This window comes from Silurus aristotelis (genome assembly GCF_946808225.1).
Source record: "Silurus aristotelis genome assembly, chromosome: 20".
Lineage (NCBI taxonomy): Eukaryota > Metazoa > Chordata > Actinopteri > Siluriformes > Siluridae > Silurus > Silurus aristotelis.
The window spans coordinates 16716372-16731584 of record NC_139593.1 but is presented as its reverse complement, the minus strand read 5'-3'; the positions used below and the strand labels follow the sequence as shown (position 1 = coordinate 16731584).

The following is a 15213-nucleotide window of genomic DNA, read 5'->3' as shown; positions in this document are numbered from 1 at the left end:
TAAGGAAATGTATTCCATTTAAAATATATTTTGTTACATACATGATTGGATTCTTAGCAGCTGTTTCAAGCTTTTGCATCTCCAGTGTTGAGTAAGGTCAGCTCTGTGATATGGCATGAGCAAATTAGCATCAATGTAGATCAAATGTACTACATTGAATAAAAACTTTGTAAAAACATGTCAAACTGTTTGTTATGATATAAATATCAAAATCACACCATTCATATGGGGATTGGAATCCTGTTGCTAAAGAGGCTGAGCTACACTGACATTTTAATTCAGTTAAAACAACATTACGGTTTTAAGAAACTATTTTTAAACCTAAACATAAAAATAACATTTTGTCTGCAAATGTAAATGCAGATTTTATTCATATATATATATATATATATATATATGTAAATGATGAATTTTGTATTTGAAATTGTTTCTTGTGCAACAGTTTGGCTACAATTCCAGCTTTAAAGGTTTACAACTTACATGACATTATAGGTCTTTAGACTCATTAGGACTAATTTCTCACATCACAGATGTCATTACAAATAACAATTCCTGAGCAGCTGATTGAGGATATAGCTAATAATAAACAAAGCTAACTGATGCCAACAAAACAGAGAAAAGCTATAAATAGAAAGTTCTGCCAGCTCATAATTTCCATTGTCAATAAAAAAATAACAATAAAGGGAACTGTGGAAGTCAAGACAAGCTCTGAGGACAGAAAACTGTCAAATGGAATTGCCCTTATGCAGGGCAGAAAGGCAAAGCAAAACCACTATTTGAGATTAATGGACAGACCTGCAGGAAGATTTAGCTGACACAGGAGTGGTGGTTCACTGGTAGTGCACAGTGTTGCTTGCACAAACATGACCCCCAAGGAAGAGTCATCAGATGGAAAACTTCTTCCAAATTTTTGGACACACTCATCTTAGGTATGTATACAGGTGCTTTTATTTTTATGGCACAGAAAACACGGCATGGATAAAAGAAAGAATGAACTCTGTAAAAATTCTCGAAGCACACAACCATGCTGATATGCAGAATCTGCACTTGGTATGCACTTGCTTTTGTGACATTGCATTATTGTATAAGCAAAACATATAGAAACAATAGAATCATGATAATAAACCATACCATTAAGCATATAAAACATTGATTTCAGTTTTGGCCTCTTGGTGGTGCTGGAGAGTTTGAGGAAGAAGACACTGAAATTGTATGAAACATTAATTTTTTGCTAATCTTTGTAACAATTGTAAACAGTACCATGCCTGTCATTTTATTTAGTAAACAACCAATCACTATAAAGTAGATACTGAAGAAGGATAAATAAATAATTCGTTTAACACGCATTTTCCTACATACTCTTAAGATAGTGGTAATCTTTAGTGAATTTTTATGCATTATTTATAAATTTTTTTAATATTATTTTTTCATTGTTATAACCATTAAAAAGTGAGTACATTCACTAATTGACACATCTTGCAAATATTATAATTGACAGAATTACAGGTATTTCATCCTGTAAAAGTCTCAGGAATAGGGAACAATTCTTTGTAAGTTGGAGATACAGTGTCTGCCAAAAGTTTGGAAACACCTTGCCTTTTATTGGTATTGGGACACATGACTGTTTTTTTTGTTAATATAATACACAAGAATTGGAAAAATGAGTGAATGACTGGGAGAAAAGTCTTTGGGCAGTTGAGTTCAAATATGACACGTTCGGCTCAAACTGATGTGAGATGGGGATCTTATGTAAGATGTAGCACAGCCCACAGTCAAACATAGAGGTGGAAACCTAATGGTTTAGAGATGTTTTGGAGCGGGGAAGGTTTAAAATTAATTCTGGGTAAAAGAAATACTGAACCAACATGGCTATCATTCCATACTCTCAACACCATGCAATTCTGTAGGGACTGTGGTTAATATACATTTCACCATACAACAAGACAGTGACATGAAGCATACATCCAAGCTCTGTAAGCTTAGAAGCTAATCAGTTAAAAGTGATTGTAATCTCTAAAAGAATGGCCTGCTCAGTCACCACACCTAAATCCTATTCAATTGCTCTGGGATAAACCGGATCGCAAGGTCAGGAAGAAATATCCGACTAAGGCATGGCAAAGTATTTCAGCTGAATGTTTAAAGAAACAAACTGTCTGGATACCGAAAATATATACACCTGCTGTTCATGCTAAGAGAGGATTTTTCAATTAAAAAAGGTACAACATCTGTAGATTTATATATGTATTGGCCAAAGCAAATCTTCATACAATTAATTTACCTAATGTGTTGCATATAAACAAAAACGGATCAAATCAATCAAATAAAATTTTATTTGTCACATACACATACATACAGGGTACGACATGCAGTGAAATGCTTTCTGAACTGTCCGGCATGAGGGAGTAGGATGGGGTGAAAAAAGTGAAACAAAGAAAAAGAAGGCAGATAAATAAAGTATAAAACTATATAAAAATAAGAATATATACAGTTGAATATATAAAGATATATATATATATATATATATACACAAAAAAAATGCTTATGGCAGTGAGCAGTTAAACAGTAAACAACAGTAAACAATTTGTGCATGGTTTTTGATTGTCCATAAAGTGTCCGTGTGCGGTATGGTGTGGTGTAAAGTGTCCATAAGTGTCTGTGTGCGGTATGGTGTGGTGTAAAGTGTCCATAAGTGTCCGTGTGCGGTATGGTGTGGTGTAAAGTGTCCATAAGTGTCCGTGTGCGGTATGGTGTGGTGTAAAGTGTCCATAAGTGTCTGTGTGCGGTATGGTGTGGTGTAAAGTGTCCATAAGTGTCTGTGTGCGGTATGGTGTGGTGTAAAGTGTCCATAAGTGTCCGTGTGCGGTATGGTGTGGTGTAAAGTGTCCATAAGTGTCCGTGTGCGGTATGGTGTGGTGTAAAGTGTCCATAAGTGTCCGTGTGCGGTATGGTGTGGTGTAAAGTGTCCATAAGTGTCCGTGTGCGGTATGGTGTGGTGTAAAGTGTCCATAAGTGTCCGTGTGCGGTATGGTGTGGTGTAAAGTGTCCATAAGTGTCTGTGTGCGGTATGGTGTGGTGTAAAGTGTCCATAAGTGTCTGTGTGCGGTATGGTGTGGTGTAAAGTGTCCATAAGTGTCTGTGTGCGGTATGGTGTGGTGTAAAGTGTCCATAAGTGTCTGTGTGCGGTATGGTGTGGTGTAAAGTGTCCATAAGTGTCTGTGTGCGGTATGGTGTGGTGTAAAGTGTCCATAAGTGTCCGTGTGCGGTATGGTGTGGTGTAAAGTGTCCATAAGTGTCCGTGTGCGGTATGAAGCATGTGTTTGTCCCACAAAAATGATAAAAGACTAAATGTTTACAAACTTTTGACAGGTTCTGTTAAATGGGGATATAGTGGCAGGTTTGGGTGCCCAAAAGGCCTTTTTGTTCTTTTTTACTACATTTACACAGCTATTTTACTCATAAAGAACATATTCATTTTTAATCACCGCATTATCTGTGTAAAGCTGCTTTGAGACAATGTTCATTGTTAAAAGCGATATACAAATAAAAATGAATTGAATTGAACTATTTTATCCACTTTATTTATCCTGCTGCACACAACATTTTTTTTAAACTTCACAGGTCCTCCACTCGCCATTGGACTCGACCATGCTCCTGCTTCCACAGGATATGTGATACTCATATGTACAGTAAAGTGTCCTTCAATATGCTTTTTTATATCCAGTGCTAATAAACAATTGTCTGGGCCTCAACACATTGTATAAAGAAACAAATAATTTTGGTTTATTTCCAAAAGGTAAAACCAACATTCAGAAACCTGACAGGAATATAAATACACCCTACCTACTTCCACAATAATTACAAGAACAGAAAGGTAGTATTAACAAAATGCACAAGAGTAATTATTCATAAAGAAGTGTAAATACCTTTAAGAAAACAGAATGTGCAGTTGTGTGTCCACATCATACAAACAATTGACATTCTAATGACTTCCATATGCACATTAAAAGTTTATATTCATGACAGCATAATGAGAAAAGACTCCGGGAGACAAGGACTAACTGACCAAATAACTAACAAACTAAGTAACTAAGTAACTAACTATATATACACGTATATATATATGCTGTATATAGGTAAATAAGACTGGAACATTAAGACCAGGTAGAGATGTTTGGCCTCATGCACAGTGCAATGTTTGGCACAGCACCCCATACAAAATGTAAATCATGGTGATCGAGGGCTGATAATTTGGGCTAGTTTTTACAGGTGCACGGGAATGTGGTATCATTGTGAATGTGGTATCAACCAGTGAAGAAATCCACTTTATACCAAAATGTTGTTGAGACATTATTTTAGCCGATTACTCCATAATTAAACTATTGATAACCTCAGAAATGATGGAACTATAATTAAAGGACATTTTGTGTCATCCAGGTTGAGTATGAGATCCCTTTTGAGTCTGGTTCATAGTTCCTTCCTCATAGCATCTCAGGGAGTTTTTCCTTGACACTGTCACACACGGCTAACTTATTAGGGATGTGTAATCTAATTTAGAGGCTAATTTATGATGCCATTTGTAATCTATTTATCTCTGAATTCTAAATTGAATTTAATTGAATGATTGCTAAAAATTGTTCTACATATTAATGAATTATAGACTTTACTTTAACAACCTGGTTTCCCCACTTGCTTTTTTATTTTTGGAAAAAATTTATAAATATTAACATTTGTTGTTTTTTTGCTGCTGTTAATAAAATAAATAAACCCACTTGTGTGTGTTACTGTCACTGTGACAGCATGTCCTACAGTTCCCCTTCTGACATTGGCTTTGCTACTTTTGCTACTTGTTGGTAAAAATGTCTTTTTGAATGTACTTTTTCTAAAAAGGCCTGAATATAAAACTTTTACTAATGTAATATATAAATGTCAGGCAAACTGAATAAAAATATTTCACCATACATTACTTACAAAAGTTTCAGAAATGCAGATTTTGTACCCACTTGCATGTATCTTGATGAAAAGCGGTCAAGCATAAAGAATGTTCCTGACACAGCTCATTTGATTTTAGTGACGCCCACAAACCTCCATGAAAGCAAAAGCACAGAGAGAGAGAGAGAGAGAGAGAGAGAGAGAGAGAGAGAGAGAGAGAGAGAGAGAGAGTGAGAGAGAAAGAGACGGAAGAGCAAAATGGGACAAAGCAAAGTAAACTACTAACTGCCAGAGACTGTGAGATTCATGCATACCTTTAAGTGAACATATGCACACTTCAAGACATTACAACAAATGCAGAAGGTAATGTATGACACAAAATACTACTGAGCGAAAACACTGGGTGGGTTAACAAACTATAAAAATAAACACACCTGTCATGGCATTTTGAATCAACATTTGGTAGAGATTTTTAGGTATTTAGTCTCCATTTAAAGACATAATAGTGTTTAGGCACATATGGCAGGACAAAGAAGAGTTTTTGTGCATGCATGCTGTCCGTAATTGAATGCAAAGAGCCAGTAGTACATGACTGGCCCCAAGGTTGTGTCCGGGGTCAGATAGTGATCTGACTATTCAGGGTATCAAGGTCATGTGGATTAGTTCCAGCTAAATAAAAAAAATAAAAAATGCCCTGTATAAAGATTATATATGCTAAATTTGGAGATGTGCAAATAATCAGCTTAAAGTAGAACAAAAGTTAACAGATTAGTCAAAAAATCTTCAGATAGCATATGTAAAAATGTAGACTGCAGATTTATTGCACCATTATTAAACAGAATTGGGTTCCTCTATTTGCCTGAATTGTGGTCAGGAACCAGGCTCTTTATTTCCAAAATAATATTCTAAGTGGCAAGTATCCTTGAGCCAAGGTTTCTGCAGCTGAACCACAGATCAGTACACACACACGCACACACACACGCACACAAGCACAGGCGCACACACACACACACACACACACACACACACACACACACACACACACACACACACACACACACACACTTGTACTACTCTCCTTGTAAAAAGCTTTCACTGGCATAATTATTAATGCAGCTAATGTCCTCATAAATCCTAAATCTTCGATTTTAGATTTAGAATTACTTAAACTCTTTTACCTAATTTTGTTGCTGTTGTAAAGAAAATAAACTGCATATTTATCGGGACATTTGAAGATTTTAAATGCTGTGAGTTTATTATTTGACTGTCAGTTACTCTGGAGTAACTGCCAAGGACATTGCAAGACATGGCATGCACAAGAGAGGTGGAAATGTTTAGTGTTGGCAAGCAAGTAGAGGTGGAGCCTGTGTTTACACCACACACCATCTGCCCTTACATTTTTGCGTCCAATAGAAACTTTCCTTGAGCCAGATATTGGCGGAATTATTATCTTTTTGTTAACAATGTTTTTGCTAAAACTGAGAGTGGAGACACAGTACAGGAGGGTTCAGTTCCGCACTCCTGCAACTTACTACTCTTAAAATCTAGTTTTAACATCAAGGTCAATTAAAATACATGTACACACATAGCAATGTGTTTAAAATCATTTCTTACTAAAATGATCTTTTCAAACAATTTGAACCAAATTAACTTTGAACACACAGACACACAAAAAAATCTTAATGGAATTTGAATACAGCGTTACATGTGATAAATTTGTCCCTCATCTAGAAATGTTCTATCTCTTAAAAAATATATCACGGTATTTCTTTCTTTTCTGATCTCTGCAGTTCACACCGTGTGACACTCTTCAGTGGAATGCAGTGATTTATATGCTATTCTTTTAAAGGTTGTTGAATACTTGCCAAGCACCAAGTGTAATCAGCACATGATAAATTATAAAGCACAACACAATAAAGCACAACACAATTTAGAAATCATTCTAACATCTACAGTATTCCTTTACATAGAGATACTTGATACAGGATATGTTTCCCTTAGTAAAGATGTTCTCCTGCATATAATGTTGTAATCTGATGCCCTCTTTAGTTTCTCTGCCATGACCAGAAACGGCATGACCTTTAGTCGTATTTGACATTTGCTATAAAGGACTTTTAAAAATTAAGGAATGAGTTTAATAGTTACCCATACCAACAATACACATACTCAGTAGCGGGTGGTCAGGGCCAGCAAAGCCTTCTCTGCCAGCCTAAACACTGCTTGCCTAAGCACTGACCCACATTTACAACCTAAATTCTAATATTTGTTCCATTAAATTGTATTAATTTATTCCCAACAGTTTATTCTCTTCATTTCTTAGCGTTTCTCTTGGCCGCACTGTTTCCAGCATGTGTATGTGGATGTTAGATTTTTTGTCCAATCAGATTTCAGCCTCTATGTGCTGCCATGTCAATCTAATCTGCCCAGGGCCTTCACACACATTACTACATCTGAGTTAGGTTTTTTTTTTTTTACGCCTAACGAGGAAGAGAAATTGATTTGGACTCGGACATACTTAAAAATCCTTTTTTAAGAAAAGCTAGACATAGTGAGGAGAGGTCGGCTAACCCCAAAGCTAGCTAGCTTGTCTCAGCCCAGGAAAGGGTTTGTTCTCCACTTCAAGAGCAGTAAATACGAGCGGTACCACTGGCTTACAGCCTCTGAGGAGCGGTGCAAATTATGAGTATGAATCTCTGTTGAGTAGGTTATATTTTATTTACATTTTTGTGTTTTTGTCATGTTATTAGACAAATATTGATTCTGAGCTGCTCGAGATGATGTAGGTGCACAGTTGCACTTGTAGTGTAGAGGTTTGGAGTCTTAACTGGGTTTCTTGCTTTAGTAAAATTTTATTCACCCTCCATATGTGAAATGCCACTCTCTCTGTAATGCCATGTGTTGTTATATTGCATTTTTGTATAGTATTGATGGTTTTTATAATTGCAACGTGACATGGTATTAAGAGGTGGATTATTTCGAGTAAGTCCCCCCTGAAGGCCAAGGTACCAAATGCACGGCCCACCACTGCACATAATAAATGACAATTTTAGTAATTTTGTAATTCTACATTGACTGTAGCCATTTGCTAATATATTTGCTACCATGTATAGTATAAATAGAAAGATGAACAAGATACAACATAATACATATCAAAGAAAATAGAATTTTACCCCCTTCTGTTCTCCAAGCCTGACTGATCCATCCTCATGCCCTACTTCTAAAAGGAGCTCTCATCAATAGTAAAACACTTCCTGCAGCTGAAGATAGCCCCATGTGAACTGCCTAAATATACATGAGATTACTATGGATCTTATAAAAGGTGGCCTTGGACTGCAATTTTCATAAAAGGTTTTACATTCAAATAACAGACTTCATGGTAAATTAAGCTTTAGAATTGATTCATTTATAATAACACTATACACTGATACGCAGCTGGGGCAGGGTTCTTTTTCCTCATATTGTCTAAGAGAGTTATGTCCTTGCCACTGTTGCAACTGCCCTGCTCATTAGGCAATTATTTGTAGGGGAAGATGTATTTACTTAAAATGTATGTGATCTGTGTATTTCTCAAAGCTGCTTTGTGACAATTTGCAACAGCACTATTCTAATGAAGCTGAATTGAAATGAAGACCACAATATTAACTGGCTGTTTGCAACCCTGTTGAGGGGCTACAGGATGATTACCAATAATAAATTGCTGGGTTTGAAAATCTGCCTCAAAGATTAGACTTCTATTTAATGTATTAATTCATAATGTTAGAAAATGTGATTTCTGTACACTTATTTATATAGAAATAAAACATTCTAGGCATTAACAAGACACTTGCCAGTTGAACAATAATTATTTCTTGTCAGTTGAACATGCTGTCTAACAACTGCCCACACCCCTAGTGGCCGCAAAATTAAATTCAATTATGTATAGTATATAAGAGTGGGGAGTGGTGGCTCCAGCGGTTAAGGCGCTGGGTTGTCGATCGGAAGGTCTGGGGTTCGAGCCCTGGTATCGCCAGGCTGCCACTCTTGGGCCCTTGAGCAAGGCCCTTAACCCTCTATGCTCCGGGGGTCCCTTAATAGGGAAATATCAAGGTCCGTGATGTGGGGCCACCTTCCCGTGGGCTCACCACCTGTAGGAGGGACCGTAAGGGACGGTGCTGTGAGGATTGGGCAGCAGTTGAAGGTGGGGTATGCCTGCTTAGACTGCTGCCTCCGCGACCCGAATTACGGATAAGCGGGAGAAAATGAATGAATGGATAGTATATAAGACAGTGTGGATTATTCTCCATGTATGAGTGTAATCAAGCCTATATTCATTTCTTTTTTTCCAGCCATGCTTTGCAAGCCTCAAAATTATGGGCTATGGCTATGACTCACTCATAACATTAGAGCTGAGATTTTTGGAGTGCTGAGAGTAGGTTGGTTGATGAAAATAGAGAAAAACAAATAACAGAGTTGTTGTGAGGAGCATGGGGAGAGAGAGAGAGAGAGAGAGAGAGAGAGAGAGAGCAAGTACCCTTGAGTAACCACACAAAAGGGATTATTGTTTTTAGGCCGGGAGTGGCTACGTTTTTTCAGGTAAATAAAGAAGGATTTTGTCCTTTATCCACTTGAAAGCACATGAAAGTAAGTTCCGGAGATAATAATGGGTCTGCATAGGAAACGTTTTTTAATCTTGATGCTGGGGGAAATCACACTAATAAAACAAGACACAAGATATAAAATATATATATATATATATATATATATATATATATATATATATATATATATATATATATATATATATATATATATATGTTGCACATCATTGCATGCACCATCAATGTTTGCCAAAAATGGTTGAACTTGAGACTGTAGTCAAAACACAAGAGAGACACAAATGGCATCCATATGAAAGGCAAAGTAAAGGAAGCCATGAACATAAAAAAGCCGATGAAATCATAATAAAAGGGTATAGTTTGCACATTTAGAGGAGAACACAAAAGATTCAGAAATGCATATAAGTTTAAGAATTTAGTTGACCTCTTTTAGATTAGTTGATCTGTAGTAAGCCAAAGAAACATTATTACATTTTAAGTTATGCAATTATTACAGTTATTATTACATGAAAAATTACATAATATTATTATTAATATTTAATATTTATTATTAATTATTTATTTAATGTATGTATGTATTTATTTATTAATTAATTATTCTTTAAATTAATATTGGATACTATATTTTAACAAAAAAAACCCAGCGAAGTCCAATTTAAAAACAAATTTACTTTCACACTTTCCAGAGGGGTTTCTCAAACACAACTGGATTTCTTCCCTAATGCTGCAACACCAATCACCTTTGTTCTAAAAGAGAGAGTTGGCAGTGCTATAAAAGATTTGTCCCAATATCCATCAGATAGAAATCCAGGAGTACATTTCTCTGTTTAGTACAAATGATCACAGGTCAAACTGTACAGAGTGGAAAAAATATGTTGGTATTTTCATTTAGAAAATCCACAGTCCTCAGTTGTCAGTCTGTAAGCTACAGTAGCTAAGAGAAAATGACATGACCCTGAATGTATTGCTCTATATTACTCCCTGGTGGAATAACAGAGTCTTGATCTTTTTTGAATCTTTCATTTAAAAAAAAGATTTAGTGCATAGATTCTAAATTAATTTTCTGTGATTTGAACCAGTATTTTCCAGTGTATGTGAAATGCTAAATCTACCCAACAATGGCACAGTCTCATTTCCCAGTTTGATTCCCCTTTATATTAAGAACATTAAGGACCATAAAAAAGTTCTTAATTTGTCTTTTGGGGGCAACTGCTGTAGGTCCTATTTAAGAACACTATAAAAGTAGTTATCTTTAACCCCGCCATTATGGTTGCACAAGCCAGCTGGAAGTTGATGATAAATGTCATCAGTGCTTATGCTCCACAAGTGGGTTGTGAGATGGAGGAAATGGAGAAATTCTGTCAGTAAGATAATGTGGTAGAAGGTGTACTTAGGAATGAAAGATTGGTGATTGAAGCAGACTTAAATGGGCATGTAAGGAACAAAGTTGTTATGAGGAGGTGAAATGTAGATATGAAGAGGAATGTGGAAGGGCAGATGGTGGTAGATTTTGCTAAAAGGATGAAAATGGCAGTGGTGAACACTTATTTTAAGAAGAAGGAGGATCATAGGGTGACGTATAAGAGTGGAGGAAGGTGCACACAGGTGGATTATGTTCTATGTGGAGATGCAACCTGAAGGAGATTGGAGACTGTAAGGTGTTGGCAGGGGACAGTGTAGCTAGACATCATCAGATGGTGGTCTGTAGGTTGGTTTTAGAGGTGAAGAAGAAGAGGAGGAGAGTGAGGACTGAAAGAACAATAAGATGGTGAAAACTAAAGGAGGAAGACTGTAGTGTGAGATTCAGGGAAGAGGTCAGACATGTGCTTGGTGGTGGTGAAAGGGGTGCTGGATGATTGGGCAACTACTGCAAAAGTCATAAGGAAGACAACTAGAAAGGTACTTGGTGTGACATCTGGAAATCGAAAGGAAGACAAAGAGACGTAGTGATGGAATGAGGAAGTACAGGAGAGCATAATGAGAAAGAGTTTGGTGAAACAGAATCAGGATCGGCAGAGAGATGAGAAAAGTAGGCAGGAGCACAAGGAGATGGGATGTGGCGAAAGCCAAGGAAAAGGCATATGAGGAGCTGTATGAGAAGTTGGACATTAAAAAAGGAGAAAAGGATGCCTGGCTAGGCAGAGGGACAGAGCTGGAAAGGATGTGCTGCAAGAGAGAAGGTTGGATGGTGTGGAGATGGTGAAGCAGGAAGTGGATAGAATTAGTAAGGAGGAAGTGAGAGCAGCGATTAAGAGGATGAAGAGTTGAAAATCATTTGGACCAGATGACATACCAGTAGAAGTGTGGAGATGTTTAGGAGAGTTGGCAATCGAGTGTTTAACAAGATTTTGGAAGGTGAGATAAGGCCTGAGGATTGGAGAGGAAGTGTGCTGGAACCGATCTTTAAGAATAAGGGAGATGCGCAGACATGCAGTAACTACAGAGGAATAAAGTTGATCAGTCACACCATGAATTTATGGGAAAGGGTAGGTACCTGGGTTCAACAGTGCAAAGTAATGGAGAGTGTGTTAGAGAAGTGAAAAAAAGAGTGCTGGCAGGGTGGTGTGGGTGGAGAAGAGTGTTAGCAGGATGATTTGTGATAGAAGGATATCTGCAAGAGTGAAAGGAAACATTTATAGGACTGTGGTGAATCCTGCAATGTTGTATGGTTTAGAGACAGTGGCATTACTAAAAGACAGGAGGTGGAGCTGAAGATGTTGATGTTTTTATTGGGAGTGACGACGATGGACAGGATTAGAATCAAGTTTATTAGAGGGACAGCGTATGTAGGACATTCTGGAGACAAGGTGAGGGAGGCGAGATTGAGGTGGTTTGGAAATGTGCAGAGGAGGGACATGGGGTATATCAGTAGGAGAATGCTGAGGATGGAGCGACCAGGAAGGAGGAAAATAGGAAGACCAAGGAGGAGGTTTATAGATGTGGTGAGGGAAGACATGCAGGTAGTTGGTTTGAAAGAGATGTAGAGGACAGGGGGGTATGGAGACGGATGATCTGCTCTGGCGACCCCTAATGGGAGCAGCTGAAAGAAAAAGCAGAAGATTAAAGGAGTTCTCTTTATAATTAAGAATGAGTTAGAAGTGCTTTTAAATGCTAAAAAACTTTATTTATTCTACAAACCATCAACCGCCCATGTACCCTGAGAAGCAGGACATTAATTCTTCACAAGCTGACAGATGTTGTTGAGACTAAAAAGGCTTATGTTTCCCAGAATTCAGTGTTGTTTTAGCCAGCAGGATGAGCATGTACTCCCAGTGGTGAAAACAGGGCCTGTGGTGTGAGTCAACATACAGAGCAGACAAGACATTCCGAAGGCACCTCACAACTCCAGCTATGTTTGTTCAGATGGAGCAGTGTGCTTTTTCTCTAATACTCTCTGACTTCTCAAAGGTCCTTTCATATTTATATGAATAAATAAATACAAAATAAAAATCTATAATGGGACGTTGAGCAAGTTTACAGTATGTGATTTGTCAGGTGTCTGCATACTTTTGTCCATAGAGTATATTTTAGTTAAGAAACATTTATTAAAAAAAAATTTTCACCAAGGTCCTAAATTCCAATTAAATTGATCCTTTTTTTTCACAAATAAAGAATATATGACAGTTAATTAAATAGTAGATGCACATATGCACTACTTCTGACACAAACCTGAAGTTTTTTATATCTGAACGGCTATTGGGAAAAAAATTGTTTGTTCTGTCAAGTGTTCTTCCACTTCCCAAAAAGAATGGTGCCTTGGGATGCAGAGCAATGGACATACTCTCGATTAATGGCAAGCTTGAAAAAAGCTTTTCACTATAGAAAAACAAAAAAATATTTGAATCCAGAGATACGTCTATGCAGTGGCACAAAAAACAGGTCCCCTATAAGAGTATTTGTGCGCATTCTCTCTGTGTTTGCACAGGTGCCCTAAATGGTCCTACAAATCCCTCCTACAAAACATGGTAACATGTAGGTGTCATATTGAGACAAGTTGATGCAGACTCTGTGGATAGTTGGATTTACTATACATGTAGTTTTCATGGCAGGATATGGAAATAGGGGCACAGTACTAAAACCTTAAGTGGGACCTGAACACACAATCTTAAGATGAAAGCTTTGTCAGCTAAGCTAGCTGTTAAGTAAGCAGATACTTGGCCCCTATATGTGTGCATGAATGAGTGTGTATGCAGGGTTATAACAATATGTAATGAGCTGGCGTCCAGTCCAGGATCCACAATCACCGCTACCAATGGATGCTGATCAAGAGCAAGTGATAGCCAGTGATCTAGCGCCCTCTTCTGGTTAAATGCGTGAGGAAAGAGACCTTTATAGAAAGTTTCATACAAGAAAAAAGGGATCCATCAGTGACGGAGAGTAACGAAGTAAATGTAATTAGTTACTGTACTCAAGTATCTGTACTTTACTGTACTGTACTTTACTGTACTGTACTGTACTGTACTGTACTGTACTGTACTGTACCTTGCTTTCTTACAAAGTTTACCAGGTTTTTCTTTATGGTCAACTACATTTTTGTTAAATCAGTCATATTTATTGATGTCATAACACAGAAGAATCTTGTGAATTTTATTTGTTAGTGCAGAATCATCTCATATCTGACACTGATCTATACAAGCAGTTCATGATCTGTATTTCCTTTTGATCCAATTGATAACTGATTATTGTATGGAATTCTACTATGTGCTTGTGAGAAGAAAACTTGCAGTGTCAGTATTAGCATTAATAGAAGGAATGTGGTTGCAAATACAAGCTTATCTAGTGTTATGGAATAAAGTTGAGAAGAAGAAATGCATTTAGCTTACATTGTTTTTTCAGTGAATGAATACAATACACCTTTTGAACAATGTTGTTGTTTACTGCTTCTGACAGAGATAACTGTGATGCATTGTTTTATTTAGGATAATTGTCTTGCGAGAAGACCCAGTTGCAAACTAGTTTTAACATCTGGCTGGCTCTTGAGGTGCTGCTTTAGTATTTCTAGATCTATTTTCAGTCTCTTATCCCGAAAACAAGCTGATAATTTTATGCTGCCAGGACCATATTTCATTGTTATGATGGTGTTCTTTGTATTAAGAAAACATACATACATACAGTGCTGATAGTTATGGCAAACACTCCTAAAAAGACTAGGTCGTGCTTCTGGTGGTTAATATCAAATCTTAGTCTGTTTATTTATGCTGGCATTTAAGTAGGGGCTTTTTCCTTGTTTGACAATCTATTGGGCCATGACAGTATAAGATTCTCTTCAAACCTCACCCTCCTCTTACAGCAGTTTCTTTGTTGTTAAGTTCTTTGGACCGGATTTCTGGATGTCAATTTATGTTTTCTTCCAGAATGATGCAGTGTCTGTGTGGTCCCAAGATTGGCATACAACTGATCATGCTCATTGTCCATAGTTGCATATGAGGGACTGGATTTGTGGAGGAACACATATTTTTTGGCTGAGTTGCCCGATATGTTCATGGCAGTGACAGCTTTATAGCTTGTATATACTGGAAAAATATTTCCTTTTTTTATTGACCATGGTGTAACACAGCAATACAGTACCACAATAGAACACACAGCAGACATTGACCTAAAGCTAGAGAGACTCAGACCATCTTCTCACATTTTCTAAAAATTTTACTTTAGAGTCTTGCAGTCTGAGTGGTCTGATTGGTGGTGCTGG

At 37.2% G+C, this 15213-nt stretch overlaps 1 protein-coding gene across 1 annotated transcript in view; it reads left to right on the top strand.

Moving 5' to 3' along the window:
• Positions 1 to 15213, top strand: part of LOC310715754 (chloride intracellular channel protein 5) — a 161418-nt gene that overhangs the window by 13747 nt on the left and 132458 nt on the right. The gene's annotated exons all lie outside the window — the stretch shown is intronic.